Raw genomic sequence first — 19,013 nt, 5'->3', positions numbered from 1 at the left:
GAAAGTGGCTCCTTTGAAGGGTAGATAGAAGTCCTTAGAAAATAATATCAATCTTTTGCACTTCCTCTCATCCAAAGCATGAGAGTGCCATCTCCAAAATACTTCCAAGGACTTTGCCAAATTGAGAGATATTGGATTCAAACTCGAGAACCAGATTCAAAGTTATATTGGACCCTGTAACATTACTTTACTATAGATATTTGTCTATAGTTTGTAAATTTTTTTATTACAGTGTTTAAAAACACAAGAGAGTGTGACAAGGGAGATGGAAATCTATCACTGAAATAACTGGTTCTTCAGTTAATGGTGATAATGGCTCCTCTGTTCATTTACTGTTTCAATAGACATGTAAAAGACTCTCCCATTATTCATATTTCATCCACACTTATCAATATGCATTTAACCAGCCATTAATCTGCATATGGAATGCTTGAGCTAAATACTGCCTCTTACCATATCTGCAACACCAAGCCCTAGGTTTTTCTGCAGTGTATAAGATCTGCTTGTATTGTTGGGCTCTGAAGGGCTGCCTTTTTCTACATTTCCAGTGAGGAAAGGGAAATTACTTACCTCTGTAACTGGAGTTCCTAGAGATGTATGGTCCCTATCTGTATTCCTATGAGGGGTATGCATGCATGCCATGCACCTGAGACCAGAGAATTCTTGTAAGTAGTGTCCGTTTTTCCACACCTGTGCCCTTGCTCTTCTCATGCACCACACCAACGGCCTCTTCAGTTCCTTCTCCTACCATGAATCAGACTTGATCCAACATGCTCCGAAACAGAGGGGAAGGAGTGGTGGTGGGTGGTGGTGGAATACAGATAGGGACCATGCATCTTGAGGAACTCCAGTTACAAAGTAAGTAACTTGACTTTCTTCTTTGACTGCTGGTCCCTATGTGTACTCCACTGTCTGTGACTGACAAGAAATACTCAGGAGGAGAAGGCTACAAGGATGCAGGTGGTATGTCTGCTTGTAGAACTACTCTCCCAAATGGTGCATCAGTGGAGGAAGGCTGGACCAAGGCATGTCTCATAAATGTGTGGATGAAATTCCATATTGCTGCCTTACAAATATCAAGCAGGGATATCTCTTTAAGTGATGCTACTGAGTCTGCTTGCAGTCTTGTAGAGTGAGCCCTCAAGCAGTCTCTGTGCGAGGGAGGAACTGACAAAGTTGGATACTGCCAGAGATCCACTTAGAGATTCTCTGAAAGGAAATAGGTTGTCCTTGGACTAATTCTCCTATGGCAACAAGCAGGTGAGTATTGTGTTTCTGATCTATTTTGTTCTCTGTAGGTAAAATGTCAATGCTTGTCTGACATCAAGGAAATGAAGCCTCTTCTCTTTGCTAGAAGCATGCAGCCTCAGAGAAGTACAGTTAAATGGATAGTCTGATTATTTTTAAATTCTGTAACTACCTAAGGGATGAATTTCAGGTGGAGTCATAGCAAGACCTTGTTTTATGCACTATGTATATGGTGGGTCTGCCATTAGGGCCCCAACTACACCCACCTGTGTGGCTGAGGTGATGGCAATGAGGAAGGGGACCTTCACTGTCAGGTGAAACATCGGACAACTCGCTAGTGGTTTGAAGGATGTCTTGATGTATATCAAAAGTACAAAATTAAGGTCCCAGGGAGCAGTTCACTTTGTCACCAGTGGAAAGGTTCTAAGTAAACCTTTTAAGAACCTAGATGTGGCTGGGTGAGTAAAGACAAAGTAGCCATCCATTGGTAGGTGATATGCACTGATTGCCACCAGATGAACCTGTGGTGAACTAAGGGAAAGACCTGCTATCTAAGGAGAAGGATGTAATCCGAGATAGCAGGAATACCTACCCACTATCTCTTGAGACATATGATGTCACTGTGCTCAGATAGAGAAACTTTTTCACTTGGCTAGATAACATTTGCTGTTGGAGTCTCATCTAATATTAAAAATGACTTGCACAACTTCAGAAAAGGAAATAATCCATTTACCACATATCCTTTGCTGTCATAACTCCTAAATAAACTTTAGCGCCTTAATCTATTAATAAAACATGATGCAGAAGCTGTAAATAACTTTTTTGGATATGGAGAAAGTCAAACTGTTCTTTTTGTGCCTAAAAGTGAACATGCTGTCTACAGAGGTGATTATATTGTATTTATGTTGTTCTGAGAGAAAATTCTACTAGCATTTCCTTCATTTAAACCAATTTTGTCCTTTTAAAACTCTACAGTGAATTTGAAACTGATATTTTGCTGCTCTTTTCCACTCACAGATGGAGAACTTCCAGTTCTGCATGATGTAGGAAGAGCATAATATTAAAGTCAAGATTTGCCATGCAACTCCGAGAGGATCTTTTTGCCTATAGATTATAATGCTGATGTGAATGAATCTTTTACAGTCCTTTATAATCTGTGGCATTCTTTCCTCTGTTTGTTTGGTATTATTTCCCACCCCACTTTCCCTGCAGTTGCTGAAATGAGCTTTGGTACATTTGAATATTATGGGTCTAAACTTCAGAGATCTGCTGAGAACACAAGTCAGCAGATGGTGTACAAAGGTGGCTTAAACCTTAAAGCAAACTGGGTTACAGCTTGAGGGCTTCTGTAATTTACACTCACTATAATTGGCTCCAAGAAGCATCCAAACAATGTCCCCTTTGTTCCAGACAGCTCTTTTCCCGCCCTATTGCACTGGCATCAGAGGCAAATAGTATAAGAGCTGCTTCATTGACAATAAGCCTCTCCACCCTTATAATGAAGCCATACCCAGTAAAAATGGTGTTAAATTACACCATTACAGATTACATAAGCAATGTGGGGGGAGGAATAGCTCAGTGGTTTGAGCATTAGCCTCCTAAAGCCAGGGTTGTGAGTTCAATCCTTGAGGGGGCCACTTAGGAGTCTGGGATAAAATCAGTACTTGCTCCTGCTAGTAAAGGCAGGGGTGGCTGATTTTTCAGGGTCCCTTCCAGCTCTATGAGATAGGTATATCTCCATATATTATTATTAAAGCAGCCATTCCACACTGGCAGGTGAAATCCTCAGCTAATTGCAGTCATTAGTGAAACACCCAGTGCTTTCAAAATTTCACCAGAAGAAGCTTAACACCTATTTCCTCTAGACTTTCAGTCAATGACACTATAATTATATTTTCACAGAATTTAAATTAAAAATACATTTGTTATGTTATTCTTCCAGTATCTCTAGTTGTATTTGTTTTTCTTGGATTAAAATCTTATCTTCTGTTACATGTTATAACCAGCCAATAATTACTCACCCAACACCGACTCTTACACTGTGGCTATAAGTATTCCATTTGAAATAACACCAGGCTTTCTAGTGGCATTTTGGTTCTTCTGAGTGGATTTTCAAAGCCAATGGGAGTTGGGTGCCACAGTGCTTTAGGACCCTTTGAAAATACCAGCCTCTAGTTCCAGTCCTGGGAACAACCCATAAGTTTGGAAATGCATGAAAATGAAATGTAACCTTTAAAATACTTAACAGACTGTCTATGGTCCAGGCCTTCATTCTATACACAGGCAACACTTTCATTGATTCCAAGAATTTGCCTTCAGTTTATGCATAATGCATTCATTTTTTAACATTGGTAGGTGAATTTCCCCTATTGGACACAATTTAGCCTCTACATGTTGATTAAATTCATTATCATAGCCATGAAAATACATACCTGTGTACAATCTAATTATCCATTGCATGTTGCTGTTGTTCCACAGATGTAACTAACACAAGTTGTACCTGGCAACATGGGGAAAAATAATTTGAACACCTTCCAGAAAAAAATCAACAAATAAACAGCTTGTGTGGAACATCATTCGATTATGCAAATAGGTACAGCATTGCATTACCTTCTTTTGTTATGTGCACATAAGGTGAAATTCCCACCTCCACCAAGGCCTGTTACAAGGCTAATGCACTAGTTAAGTTCCACTTAAGCCCTGTTTTAAGCATGGGTTGGCCTTGGCGGGAAGGATAGTTCAGTGGTTTGAGCATTGGCCTGGTAAACCCAGGATTGTAAGTTCAATCCTTGAGAGAGGTCCACTTGGGGATCTGGGACAAAATCAGTACTTGGTCCTAGTAGTGAAGGCAGGGGGCTGGACTTTTCAAGGTCCCTTCCAGTTCTAGGAGATGGGATATCTCCATTATTTTTTTTTCTTCTGCAGTAGAGTGAATATCACCTATAGAGGCATAGAACCTGGAAAATATGGTTTTGTTATACTACACTGTAAATGCACTAGTGTAGTATACATGGTTGTATTTTACAAACAGTTATTTTCAAATGTTTAAATAGCAATCTAATTAGCATCTGGAAGGAAACATGCTGAAGTTTATTAAGGAGTTGTAACAGAGAAAGATATGTGGATAGATGGATTATAATGATTCCTTTAATTTTGAAAATCCTAACAATGGCTTTCAGAATGGTAATATTATTATGGTTTATGGTTCCTGTTATACAAGGTAAATGCCAGGAATTTAATTCTATGTATCTAGCTAAATTTCTCTCTCCATTCAAAGTTCTTAGATGCTTATACAATCCCCATTACCATAGTATCTGAATGTCTCAGAAACTGGTTTGTATTTATACTCAGAACATGCCCGTGAGACAGGGAAATGCTATCATCTCCATTTTACAGAAGGGGAATTGAGATACAGAGAAACATGGGCTTGGGTGCACAACAGAAGTTCGGTGCATCCTCATTACAGGATCACTGCATTGCATAAAACTCCTGCTGAACCCTGTAGTTGCCTAAACTTATTAAGTCCCTAAGACTCAGGGTTCCTCAGTGCCTAAGTTTCTGCCTCTGAGCATGTGTACATTGCCTCACTCTAGGTGTCCCTGTGCCCATCTCTTGCCTAAATTCCAGAGAGACTCACAAACCAGGGGAAGATCTGCACTCAGCTAAGTTGCATATTGGGTCTGAGACAGTAGATGGTCTCTGAGCAGTCCTACTGGATCGGGTCCTGTGGTGGTGGTGCTGCCATCACTTACTTTATAATTTTTATCCTAGTAGTTAGAGAACTTGCCTGAAATGTGAGAGACCCAGGTTCAATCCCCCCTTTCTTTTGAGAGGGGGAAAAATGTTTCCCACCTCCAACCGCTAAGCTATGGGATATTCTGATGTGGGGCTCCCTTACGCTCTCACCTGTTGAAGCTGTTCAACTGTGGATCAATAATGAAAAAGTGGCAGGAGTAGAGGGACTGGACCCACAGTCTACCACCTCCCATTTGGGTGCCCCAACCACTGGATTGCTCAGCGTCACGATGCCTAACTTCTTCTGTGCATCCAGCCTTAAGTGACTTAGCCAAAGTCATATAGTAAATCTATGTCAAATCAGGGAATTAAATACAGGTATACCAAGTCTCAGGTTAACTCCCTAGCCTCTGGACCAACTTTCCTCTGTATATAGTGGGTAAAATTATCAAAGTGCCCAACAGACTTAGAGGCCTAATCCAAATTTTCAAAGGTGATGTAGGCACTTATGGCTGCCTGAAAGGCTCCTGATTGCCTAAATCACTTTTGAAAATGGATCTTAGACGCCTAACTTGCAAAGATGCTTTTGAAAATTTTGCCCAGAGTGCTTTTAACTTTGTTTCCCATATTGCTATATAGTGTGTCACCCCACACCACTGATGGCTTGCATTCCATTGGCTAGTGAAGTAACAAATGTATGTGTGTATATGCATGTGTGTGAATGTAATAATAAAATCAATGCTAATCTCAGATACCATAGGGACCATTGTATTCTATTTATACTGTAAAACTTTAGGTCCTAATCCTGTAAACACATATCTGAATAATTTTATTATTGAATTTTATTATTTATTATACATTAAAGTGAAGCATAAGTGTTTGCACAGTCAGATCGCTAGTGATAATTTTAGGTAATTATTTCATGGTTACTATACTTATTCCCTTGTTATTATAAGGATAATTTCTATTTCATATTCCTTAAATTTTGCATATTATTACTTTTAAGAATTTTGCCTTCTAGTTTTATATTTTTTGTTCTGTTAAATTCACCATAGAAACTGTATTCCTATACTCTGGGGGGTGGGGAACTGGACACCTAATTTCACAAAGATAATGCAATGAGTGATGTAACACGCAAACAAATGAACCCTCAATAATGGCTATCAAATTGTAACCCACATGTATCAATTTTGAACTTGTTTAAATGGAATGCTCTCTATAGGACAGGCCAGTCATGTTCATGGAGTTTATGCACCTAAATCCTGAAGCACTGTTTTGAATATTTCCCTCATTGTGTCTATATATGTTTTTTTCACAGAGCAAGAAGGGTCCAGTAAAGGAATTAAATCTACTTGATCTAGGGTTCAGCTCAACAACAACAAAATGTCCTGCTGCCAGAGTGAGGATCCCACATAAAGCTGAATGTTCCAATTTTTTTGGCTTCTAGTTTAGTCTGCAACAGTCATTTATTTTTAGAACTGAGCTTTTAAAAGGGTTATGGATATGTTTGATATAAATGTTGATGATCATGGACAAACAGATATATTTATGCAAAGTAGAGCTTTAAAGAAAAATCGAAAGAAATATATAAGATTTCCAAGGGCAAGTTTACAAAATTAAGTTGGCCTAAGTTACGTCAATGTGCAGCCACCGCAGTAATTGAATCAGTTTTACACATCTACACTACGCTGCTTGTGTTGGCAGTGCACATCCCCACTGAGAGCGATCTATTTAACTGCCAGTGTGGGACATTGTTGGATAGTTTCTGAAAGGCAGCAACAGGTGATGTAAGCAATACAGTGTCCACACTGACGCTGCATCAGCCTAACTATATCAACTTAAGCATTATGTCTCTCACAGAGGTGGAGTTATTTAAATCAGCATATAGGGCGGGAGCTACTTTTTAGAGTAGACACTTACAGAGTTAGGTTGACATAAGCTGCCTACTCTGCAGTGTAGAACAGGCCTAAGGTACATTAAAGAACAGTGTGAAAAACTTCCACAGGATTTGCCTGTATTGAAAATAGTGGAACCTAAGAAAAGCAGTAGGTGTGATATATCTTGATTTTAGTAAGGCTTTTGGCACTGTTCTACCTGATAACTAGGAAAATGTGTTGTGGATGAAATTACTATAAGGTTGGTGAACAACTGGTTGAAAAAACACATTCAGAGAGTAGTTATCAATGGTTTGCTGTCAAACTGGGAGGGTGTATTCAGTGGGGTCACACAGGGGTCAGTCCTGGGTTTGGTGCTATTCAATATTTTCATTTTTGACTTGTATAATGATAATATCTATGATAATAGAATCTGCAAATGACACCAAGCTAGGAGAGGTTGCAAGCACTTTAGAGGACAGAATTAGAATTCAAAACAAGCTTGACAAATTGGAGAATTGGGTCTGAATTCCACAAGATTAAATTCAATAAAGATAAGTGTAAAGTACTTCACTTAGGATGGAAAAATCAAATGCACAGCTACAAAATGGGGAATAACGTACTAGGTGTTATTACTGCTCAAAAAAAGAACTTCTGGGAGTTACAGTGGTTCAGAAGTTGAGTATGAGTCAACAGTGTGACGCAGCTGTGAAAAATGCTAATATTCTAAGGTGTATTAACAGGAGTGTCTTATGTAAGACATGGGAAGTAATTGTTCTGCTGTGCTTGGAACTGGTAGGCTTCAGCTGGAGTACTGGTCCAATTCTGGGCACCACACTTTAGGATGTGAACAAATTGGAGAGAAACCAGGGGAGAGCAACAAAAATGATACAAGGTTTGGAAAACCTGATCTGTGAGGGACGGTTAAGAATACAGACGTGTTTAGTATTGAGAAAAGAAGCTGAGAAATGGGGGGGGGGGGGGAGGAGGGAGGCTGTTACAAAAGAGGACATCGATCAAATATTCTTCATGTCCACTGAAGGTAGGACAAGAAGTGATGAGCTTAATATACAGCAACAAAGGTTTAAGTTAGATATTAGGAAAATCTTTCTAACTGTAAGGATAGTTAAACTCTGGACTAGGCTTCCAAGCAGGGCCGGCTCCAGGCACCAGCTTGCCACGCAGGTGCTTGGGGCGGCCACTCCAGAGAGGGGCGGCACATCCAACTATTCGGCGGCAATTCGGCGGACAGTCCCTCCCTCCCGCTCGGAGCGAAGGACCTCCTGCCGAATTGCCGCCGCAGATCGGGATCGCAGCTTTTTTTTTTTTTTGCACCGCTTGGGGCGGCAAAAACCCTGGTGCCAGCCCTGCTTCCAAGGGAGGTTGTGGACTCTCTTTCATTGAAGGTTTTTAAGAACATGTTGGACAGACACTGAAAGTGTCAGTGATGATCTAGGTTTGTAGGGCTTGTAGAGTATCAACACAATTTATTTATTTTGAGGCAGCCAGGATCAACTTAACTGTTGCATCCCAAGGTTTATCTCCTGAAGCCCTCTTTCCCCAGGTATGCAGAAAGAGCAGCCAGAATTTGACCTTTAAAGGGACACAGTTGACTGGAAAGTCGTTATAAGTATTATGCTTGCCACAATTTACCCCACGAGTTTTGACAGTTTCATCTTACTTTCTTTGTTATTTCTCTCACCTGTTACTATGTGAAAAAAAAAACCAAGCAATGGAGATTACCTAACTGACAAGGCAACATGTGTAACTCACATTTTAAAAAATAATAACTATGTCCTTATCTCCCCACAAAAATGTATAATTTTAACTATACAGGTATAGTTAAAGTTATACAACCCCACAGGGTTGATGAAGCTTTACCGGTATAAGACATCTTTATGCCACTAGGAGTATGTTCACACAAAGGGTTTTACCAATATAACTATTATGGTAAAATAATCATACCCCCCTAACCAATATAGTTACACCAATACAACAACTCTGTGTGGGCCAGGCTTATGACAATGGGTGCCAGTCATCCCAGTCACTTTGCTTTTACGTTGTATCTCTTGCTCACCCTTCCTCAGTCTTTGTTTTCTTAGGCCACAGACTCCATATGGGAAAACCCCTGCACTTGTGTGGAGCCCCACTGATTTGAATGGGTCTTTGTGTGGGCCGCAGGGTGTGTTCACACGGAATCTGTTGCAGGAATGGGGCCTGAGACAATAAGCTGTTTGGGGTTTAGATTTTGTCATTCTCTGTGTTTGGAGACCACCTAGCTCATGGTGGGCACTGCCACACTCCAAATAACAACACTACGGCATGCGGGCAGTGGAGCTACCACACAGCTCTGCAAATGCACTAGTCTCTTTTGGTCCTCATGATCTTAGGTGTATCTTATAACAACGGTAGGTAAAAAAAATTCAGACTGAACTGTACTTTTCAGCGTAGAGTGCCATGGTTGCTTATTTTGGATCTAAATAAGGAAATAAAACATCCATCTGTAAGGCTTTGACTTTTTTTTCCTGCAGACTTTGTTGGTGCAAATGTTGCATGATTTTTTTGCTGAAACTGGCCTTATGTTTTTAGCTGATTTTTTAAAATATCTCATACAAGTCTATTGTTTTGTTAGTTTGTGACAAATGAGTTGGAAAAAATGCTGAGATTTTTTTTTTTAGGTTTTCAAAAGCATGAAATTATTCTCCACACTTTAATGTAGATCTATAGTATGTTGTCTATTTTTGCTTTAAATGTTTGTTATAAAACATATTTGTTTTGGTCATGACAATTAATAGTTCACTTTTTCAAAATACAATGTATTAGCTTCTGCTGCAAAAAAGAAACCTTTATGCTCTCTCTCTCTCGCTCTCTCTCTTTAGGTATAATTTAATATAAATTAGGAATATTTTATATATAGTCTCTCTCTTTCTTTAATATATATATATGTATATAAGAGAGAGACTATATATAAAATATTCCTAATTTATATTTAGGAATAGTATTTAGTTCTCCTTTCTGAAATAGATCTATGTGATCAGAAGTTTATAGTGATTTCATACTGTGTTTATTATTATATAGCAGCACATTGACCTTCTGTTTAATAAAGACCATAGTAATAATTCCCCAAATAATTCCTATAATGTAAGTTTTAGGGGGGGAAAAGCCCATGCTATCTTGATTTAAAAATTATCAGTGATGGAAAGTCCACCACAACCCATGATAAATTGTTCCAATAGCTAGTTACTCTCACTGTTGAAAATTTATACCTAATTTCCAGCCTGAATTTCTCTAGCTTCTACTGCTTCGTAAACTGCCAGAAGCAAAGAATAACCATTTTAATATGGCTTAATGTAAATGTGTACATCTAGGAACAAATAATGTAGTCCATAATTGCAAATTGGGGGATTCTGTCTTGGGAAGCAGTGAATCTGAAAACAGATTTGGGGGTCATGCCGGAAAATCATCTGAACATGAACTCTCAGTGTGAGAGGCTGTGGCCAAAAGAACTAATGTGATCCAGGGATTCATAAACAGGCAAATCTCAAGTAGGAGTAGAGAGGTTATTTTACCTGTGTATTTGGCACTGGTGCTACTGCTGCTGGAACATTGTGGTTAGTGCTGGCGCCTACAATTCAAGAAGAATGTTGAAAAATTGGCGAGGGTTCAGAGAAGAGCCACAAGAATGATTAAAATATTAGAAAACATGCCTTATAGTGATAAAATCAAGTAGGTCAATCTATTTATCTTAACAAAGAGAATGTTAAGGGGTGCCTTGATTGCAATCTATAAGTACCTGTGTGGGGAACAAATATTTAATAATGGCCTTTTCAATCTAGCAGAGAAAGGTATTACACAAGGAAGTCAGACTAGATGATCATAATAATGGTGCCTCCTGGCTTCAGAATTTATGAATGTTGATTAGACAAAATGCTCTTATCTCCAGCAGGGTGTCTAGATATCTGTTAATTACACTGGGCTAAACTTTCCCCTCTGCTCTGTGAGCAGAGGGAAGATAGTCCAGGTTGTTTATTTCAAGGAGAATTAAAGGAGAGATGAACAACATCAATGTCTTTTCCCCACACTAAGTAGAACCCTCATTGTGTGTGGTTTATGGGAACCAGGTTCTATAGCTATGTAGGAGGTGAAGCTAAGTGTTATAAGGAGCAAGGTCAGAGATAAATGGGAGTTAAAGGACAATGTTTGATGTTTGCAGTACCATATTCCCTCTTCCTAACCCTATGGGAATACCCCTGTAAGAGCTCACTGAATGGCTAAACTTTATCTACTGCTGCACATACCCAAACTTCAATATAACCTTCCTCTCTGCAACCTAAGGAGGCCAAACCCCTTAGAGCAGGATTTGGACTGCCAGGGAGGTGTTCACTTAGGGAACAAAGTAAGGGAAATGAGAAGAGGATGAAAAGTCAAGCCCAAGAAAGACAGAAGTTGGGTTTATGTTTATATGCTTAGTTTGGGAGTTTGTTAGGGGATGCTGGGGAGAGCCCTGAATGAAGGAGTAATCTAGAGACATGGTGGGGGAGAAGGTATGAGAGAAGCTGTAGTAGAAAGCAGCAAGGAATTGAACTGAGTAGATATTGTCTGCAAGTTATAGGAACCCTGATCTGGAACCCAGTGTAGTGGGCGGGCCTGGCTTTCCCTACCAGCCACAGGTATAGTGGCATGAGGCAGATCATTAATCTAGAGAGGAGAAAAAAATAAAAAAAGGAAGAGGATAGCACAAAATATACTGACACCTTCTTTGCTGAAGGATCTTCCCTCCCAAGCTGGAATACAGAGGTACAGAAGACTAAGTCACTGGAGTTGCTGTTACAGTTCCAGGAGACAGCCAAACAGTCAAAGCAGATTCAGGCATTCCTGCTACAGATCTAGAAGAACCAGCAGAGGCTGTGGGTGACACATATGCATATGCAGGAGCAACTGTGAAGGCTGGAAGAACAGAAACAGTATTTTCTTTGGATCCTTCAAACAGAAATCAGAGATCACAGGGATGAAGTAAGAAAAAGGAGCCATGGGGCCAAAGGTGCGGCCAATGGTATGCTATGTCTGTGGGCAAGAGGTGCACTTAACGAGGGTGCGTCTTTATATGAGCTGTGCCAAACAAGTTAGCCCAGGAGAGCAGAGCATGAGAAAAACTGCAGAGGCGTGGCTTACTGCCAAGACTGGGTCAAAAGGTTATTTGTTTTTGGCTCAGAAAAGCTGGCCATATAAAAAGGCACTGCCCTCTTAGGATACTGCAGGTCTGCAAAAAGAGATGTGGTGTCCATAATGATGCAGAAAGAAAAGGAGTGTCCTGTGGCATGAATACCCATGAAGCAGACAAAGTGGAAGTGGTGGAGATGAAAGAGGGTCTTCTAGCCACTCAGCTGTTTGGCTGCTTGGCAGAGGGCTGAGAGGAAATAGAGGGAAGGATGGCTCTCACTAAGACAAACAGATTGATGGAAGGATGAAACTAAGGCTAAACAGTCAATGATGGGTACTCAACCCCAATGCAAAGTGTGATGGGGAAGGAAGTAGGAGAAGCTAGTAGCTTTGGAACAGGCCTTGCAAGCAGCTTTCTGGGACCAGCAGTTACAGTGGGAGAAATACTGGGACACCTCAGATGACAAGGGCCAACCACTCATTATTGTGAGTGAGCATGAGGAGGAGTGAGACATCTTGTGGGCCTGGCTCTAGCAACTCCAAGACAGTTAGCATCTGTACTCACATGGTCTACAGTCATGATGGGGAGGGTATGTAATTTGGTTTGTACCCCATACAGGGCATGAATGGGTCAATATGGGCCTGAGAAGCTAGTTAACATAACAACTGTCCCTGGACAGTGGACCAGGCTTAACTGAGAATGCAGCCCAACTGTGAAGTGGCTGAGAGAGGACTATAAACAGAGGAAGTAGAGAGCAGAAGGGGGCTCAGGTAGAAAGTAAGGAGATCTTGGACTAAAGCGAGAGGAGTAAGCCCTGGAATCCTAGCCTGAGTAGAGATGTCTGGCAAGCAGACAGGGGAGGTATAGCGTAGCCACTGTGGTAGAGCAGGCTTTGGTGGTAGGTCTTGAAGGAAGAACAGCATTTGGACATCCAAAAAGAGAAGTTTGGGAGGTGTTCAGTTAGGAAACAAAGTGAAGGAAAATAGAGGAGGAATAAGCCCCGAGGATGACAGAAATTGAGTTTATGTTTATACATTTAGTTTGGGAGTTTGTTAGGGGATCCCAAGGAAGACCTCTGAGTGTCCCAGCCCTGAGAGAATGGTTAACCTAGAGAATGGAAGCAAACTTTTTGTTGGAAATAATTTATTTTCAATTAAATACCTGCTATTAAGGGCTAGATTGTCTTGCATAATGTGCCTCTGGAACAAGAATAAGAAGCAATAAGAGGTTGTGGGGGAGAAGGCCTGAGAAAGGCTATACTAGGAGGAAGTCTGGGAGGCAGCAGCAAGGATTGAACTGAGGAGCCATGGCTCCTAGCTATAGGAGCCCTGGGCTGGAATGCAGTGTAGTGAAGTGCTCAGATTCCCCTACTACCCGTAGATATAGTGGTGTAGGGTGGGAGAAGCGGACAAGGATAATGGAGAGTCCTGAGAAGAGGGAGGTATAATTAAGGGACCAAGAGTCAAAGCCAAAGACCTCATACAAGGTCTTGGACTTTGGCTTGTTGGATTCTGTTCCCTTAGAAGAGGTGGACTTAAATCATGGCCTGACCAGAAGGCTAAGTCACAGAAAGAGGTAGACCACCAGAGTACCAAGGTACTACATGAGGAGGGACTTGATACTCCACGCCCAGCTACAAGGAGGCATTTTAGTGGTGATCTGACCATTTCACAGTTTTCTGGCCCTTATGTGGGTTTATTCTATATATACATATACATAGTACAATCTGAAATGCTGAAATTTTCTTTGATTATTTAAAAAAAGTCATTATCAAAACTTATTCAACATCCTCCACAAAATTCACATATGTGGTTTCTGTGTGTTTGTAACATATAGTAAACAAGCCATATATCAGTCAGTGGGTAAAACCTCATTTGTGCAAATTAAGAATTCAGTATTTTGTATCTGCTTTCTATAAGCAGCCACTCTTAAAATGAAAGAAGAACAGGAGTACTTGTTGCATCCGAAGAAGTGGGCTGTAGTCCACGAAAGCTTATGCTCTAATAAATTTGTTAGTCTCTAAGGTGCAACAAGTACTCCTGTTCTTCTTTTTGCGGATACAGACTAACACGGCTGCTACTCTGAAACCTCTTAAAATGAAACAACCTCTTCATTGGAAATAATTTACTATCAAAATTAAATACCTGCTATTAAGGGTTAAATTGTCTTGCACAATGTGCCTCTGGTCCAGGAATAAGAAGCAGTAAGAACACACCTTACAGCCCTACATGGGATGGATTAACTGGACCTTTAGCCCAGGCACCTCAAAGTAAGTGCTATGTGCCCACTTACTCTCCCTGTGGAGTGAATGGACAGGGAGGGGCAGGGAATGGGTTGAAACTTGGCTCCAGGCCCACTCCTTTTTGCCAGCACAGCAAAGCTAATATTAGGCTGTTGTATAGGCCAGAAGCAAATTACCACCCCCTAGAGTGCACAAAAATCTGGGGGAGGAATTGTTATTCAGAGGCGTGTCTCTGAGTCATAATACCAGCCAGGCTTCTCCTGGGATAGTGCACTTTATACACCACTCCTTTCTCAGGCCTGTAATTACAATCACAGTTTAGCCCTAATTACTAACTTAATCACGACAATTTGACAAATCTGAAGCATATGAAAGCACCTTCTTTCAAAATATATTTTTGATCATGTTACTTTACTCTGCATAGTAAATATAACTATGTGTTTTTTTAATTATTTGAAAGATTCAGGGATTACCTCAGTGCAGTGAGAAATTCAGTAAGAAAAAGTTCCCCATCCGATGTACATTTGATATTGTGATTTCAAGATCCTTGGGTGGTTGAATGTACACAGTTCTCCCCTCCACCCCCATCCCACCATCAACAATAATGTTCATTCAATAATGGTTATAAAGAGGAATTAGTCTATCCGCTTAGTAGACCACATCATAAATCCATTGCATTTAACTCAACAAATCACCAGCTCCAGTTCAGAAGCACACAGCTAAATTAGCCTGAAGTTTGAATTACCTCAACCCAATAGAAGATGGTCTCTTAAATCATGGTTAATGACACTTGGTGACAATGCAAGAAAGGCTAGTTTATTTCTCACAGCATTACTTTACCTGGTGTGTGGTTAATACAAAGATACAATATGTGCTAATCATTCTTTAACCTTAACAAATATCAACCACTCCATCTTATTGACCAAATAAAACCACAGAAACTTTCTTTATTTGCTAACACAAATGATTCAGTGGAAAGAGAGATTTAAAAATAGCCAGGAGTCAATATGATCAAGTGAATTTTTTTCAGTAGCCGTTCTCATCTCTCACTGAGGATACAGTGGTCTGGAGGCATATCACTTGGATGGGGTAACCTTTCTTGGAGAAATCCAGAAGGGTTACACCAACTATTATGGAATAAGGTGCCAATAACCAACTGTATCTAGGAGAAAGGAAACTCTTATTTCAACCCGGGGCACACAAGATTTGCTTTGCCTCTGTAGGCACATCTGTCTAGGAGAAGGAAAACGCCAATTTCAAATACAAGCAGTCCAAACTTGTTAGCCATGGAAGGCAAGGGCACTAGAATGGAACTGCAGATATTTGTTCCTAGCAGGCCATCAAACGATGACATGGTATTCCCATGAGCTGAATAGGGGTGATTGGCCTAACAAGTCATTATATCTGAAACTTATTTGCTATAGAAACAGTACAGCAAGCTACACTTACTTATATGGATTTCGACCCAGGCCTATCAAGATTAGCAAATGGAAATTGTCATGGATTTTGAATAATGGCTAAACATGCATTGTGAGCTGGAATGTTAGAACTCTTTTAGCTCCAGGCCAGACTGAGCTTGTAGCAGAGACATTGAGAAAGTTACAAGTTTCCCTTGCTGCCATACAGGAGACACATTGTCTGGGTACCTGAGAGTTCACAGTTGGAAATTGTATTTTCTTTTATTCAGGTGAACAAAAGAAGCACAGGGGTGGCGTTACTATAGCAGTAAACAATGGAACAATTATGTCAGTGAACAGCTGGAAACCTGTGTCTGAGCAGACTGTACTAGCAGGGTTTGCTACTGCCTATAGTGCACTATACATAACTGCGATCTGCTGTTATGTACGCACAGAAGCAGCAGAAGAGAAGGATGGATTTTATCAACAGTGGGATAACATTGTGGATGAGATTCTTGATCATGATGTGATTTTGATACTGCAAGATATGAATGCAGAGGTTGGTAGAGAACATGGTATGAAAATTAATAGTGTTGAACACACAACTTTGTGATGGCAAACAGTAATATGGAAAGTTTAAGAATTTGCTGTGAAAGGTGCAATCTGATTATTGTCTGTATTTGGTTCCTCACAAAGACATGCACAATGTCACATGGAACTTACAAGATGGTCAAACCAAAAAACAGATTGACCACTTTATTATAAGTATTAGTCATAGAAGGACACTGTTGATGTTAGAGTCTACAGTAGTGGAAATTGTGACAAAACTACTAATGGGAAAGATTAAGTTAAAGAAAAAGATTGGTGCAGCTAGAGTCAGATTTAATCTTGATAAATTAAAGAAGAGCTCTGTGATGGAGGTGATGCGTGGAGGGCATTTCAGGCCATTAATTTACAATGATGAAAAAAAATCTCTCTACAGACCAGATGGGAAATATTAAAGAAAGCAATATAAAAAACAGTGGAGGAAGTTTTTGGAAGGTGTAAGAAAATAAGGAAAATCTGGACAAGCAACAAACAAAATCATTAGACGAAAATAGTAAACAAGCCAAAACTGCTGGGAAAACGGAAATGTGAAAAGTGTAAAGTGTAAAAGCATTGTGAAAAGTGTTGTAGAAATCACAAAAAGATGGACAAGCAAAAGTTCTGGAAAGAAGCAGCTCAACGGCTAGAGGAGGCATCAAGAAAACAATATATGGAAACAATATACAAAAAAAGATGAGGTTGTACGGAAACACAATCAGGCCAACAATGCACATGTTAAGAGAGGCTTCTGGTGAACTGACAACAAATCCCAAAGAGATGCTGCAAGAGTGGTAAGAGCATTTTGACAAAGTGCTAACCTCTATAGTTCACCCAGATGCAAGCATTCTAGATGTGCTAGATGATCAGGTCAGCTTACAAGGCAGAATGGATATCCGCATTGAACCACCATCAAAAGAATAAACTGAGCAATGAATCAGTTAAAAAATGGAAAAGTTGTAGGAATAGGTATAGATATAATAGGTAAGCTGCTAAAAGTCGGTAGGACAAGTGCTATGAAAGCATTAGGAAAAATATATAAGAAGGTATAGGAGCAAGAGGATGTATCCGGTGACTGGCTAAAGGAAATAGTTTTATCAGTTTTCAGGAAAGGAGATTCTTCCAGTCTGAATAATTATAGAAGAGTGATGCTGGCAAACTGGGTGCCAGCTCTTGCCAAGGCTTTAATCCTCAGCTGAGCACTGTCAAATTCATTCTGGAAACCAGTCTGTTTCACTTAGGGTGACCAGATGCCCCATTTTTAAAGGGACAGTCCCATTTTTGTGGACTTTTTCTTATATAGGCGCCAATTACACCCTCCCCCTGTCCCGTTTTTTCACAGTTGCTATCTGGGCACCCTAGTTTTACTTGTGTTTTAGTATGGTTAAAATGGGTATAGAACTTATAAAAATGTGCTTAGTGTTTAGACTTTATGAAAGGTTTGTAAGTTGCTGCATGCATTAAACTCACTTATAATATCTTTATCACATGCTATATGGTAATATTTAATTTTTTGCTCTAACTGTAAAAATGTTTGCTCTGGAACTGTGAACCTATAAGGAGAAAGAGGTGCCACAAGTACTCCTGTTCTTTTTGCGAATACAGACTAACACGGCTGCTACTCTGAAACCCATGAGGAGAAAAGTCTCCTGCCCATCAAGAAGGGGTATCAAAACTAAATGGGCCATTATGGGACATCACAATACAAAGACTTTGTTAATTGCCCCTTCATACCCATGAAGAGGCTATTTGCAAAAGGGCTCATCTCATCAGCTTGAATCTGGAAGGAATAAATATAATTAACTAGAATTTTTTTCATCTGTTTTGCTGTTTGGACTCTGACAGCCCAGAGCTACAACACAGAAGGAAAGATCCCCAGTGTCAACCTAGATTAGCCCTAAAAGACATTCAGAATTGACAGATTACTACAATTCTGTCACTTTTTGGAACCATAGATTATAACTCATTTGTGTATAAATGTTTGCCTGCTTTTACCTGTAAATAACTCTTTCATTTCTTTTTTGTTTAGTTAATAAATCCTTAGTTAGTTTGCTATAGGATTGGATACAAGCATCTGGTATGAGATCTATAGTACCAATTAGGGTAAGTGACTGGCCCCTTGGGAGTGGGAGCAACCTAAATTTTAGTGTGATTTTTGGTGTAAGTAACCAACTGTCATTAAGTCCAGCTTGCCTGGGCGGCGTGATAGACCGGAATGCCCGAGGGGACTGTCTGTGACTCCATGGTAAGATTATTTTTGTGCTTCAGGAGTTTACACCTGTTATTGGGGTGGTGAAATCTAATTATAGAACTTACAACCATTTCGGGTCTCTGCGCTGCTTCTTGACAGTCCATCCTGAGGATGTCACTCACAGTCATGAACCACTGCAGTCACTATGGCAAGAGGCATAAATTTATCTGGAAAAATCATGATGAAACTAAGGGTATGTCTACACTGCAATAAAAAAAAAATCCCTACAGCACTGAGTCTCAGAGCCTGGATCAGTTGACTTGGGCTTGCAGGGCTTGGGCTGTAGGGTTCAAAACCAAGCCATGTGACCCCCAATTTGATGACTCAAACACCAGGGGCCATGCTGCAGGTCTTTTATTGAAGTGTAGCTATATCCCAATTGTCAACAGATTAAGGTCAGTTTTAGAGGAAGTAGTAGGCAAGTGTGGCACTCTGTACCTCAAAGCAGCACCCCAGAGCCCCCATATTCACCACTGCCATATAATTATGATATGTTTTGTACGAAGTGTGCATTGTGAGGCAT

The sequence above is a fragment of the Trachemys scripta genome, chromosome 1, assembly GCF_013100865.1.
Source record: "Trachemys scripta elegans isolate TJP31775 chromosome 1, CAS_Tse_1.0, whole genome shotgun sequence".
Taxonomy (NCBI): domain Eukaryota; kingdom Metazoa; phylum Chordata; order Testudines; family Emydidae; genus Trachemys; species Trachemys scripta.
The sequence above is the reverse complement of the archived record's forward strand: the minus strand, read 5'-3'. Positions refer to the sequence as shown.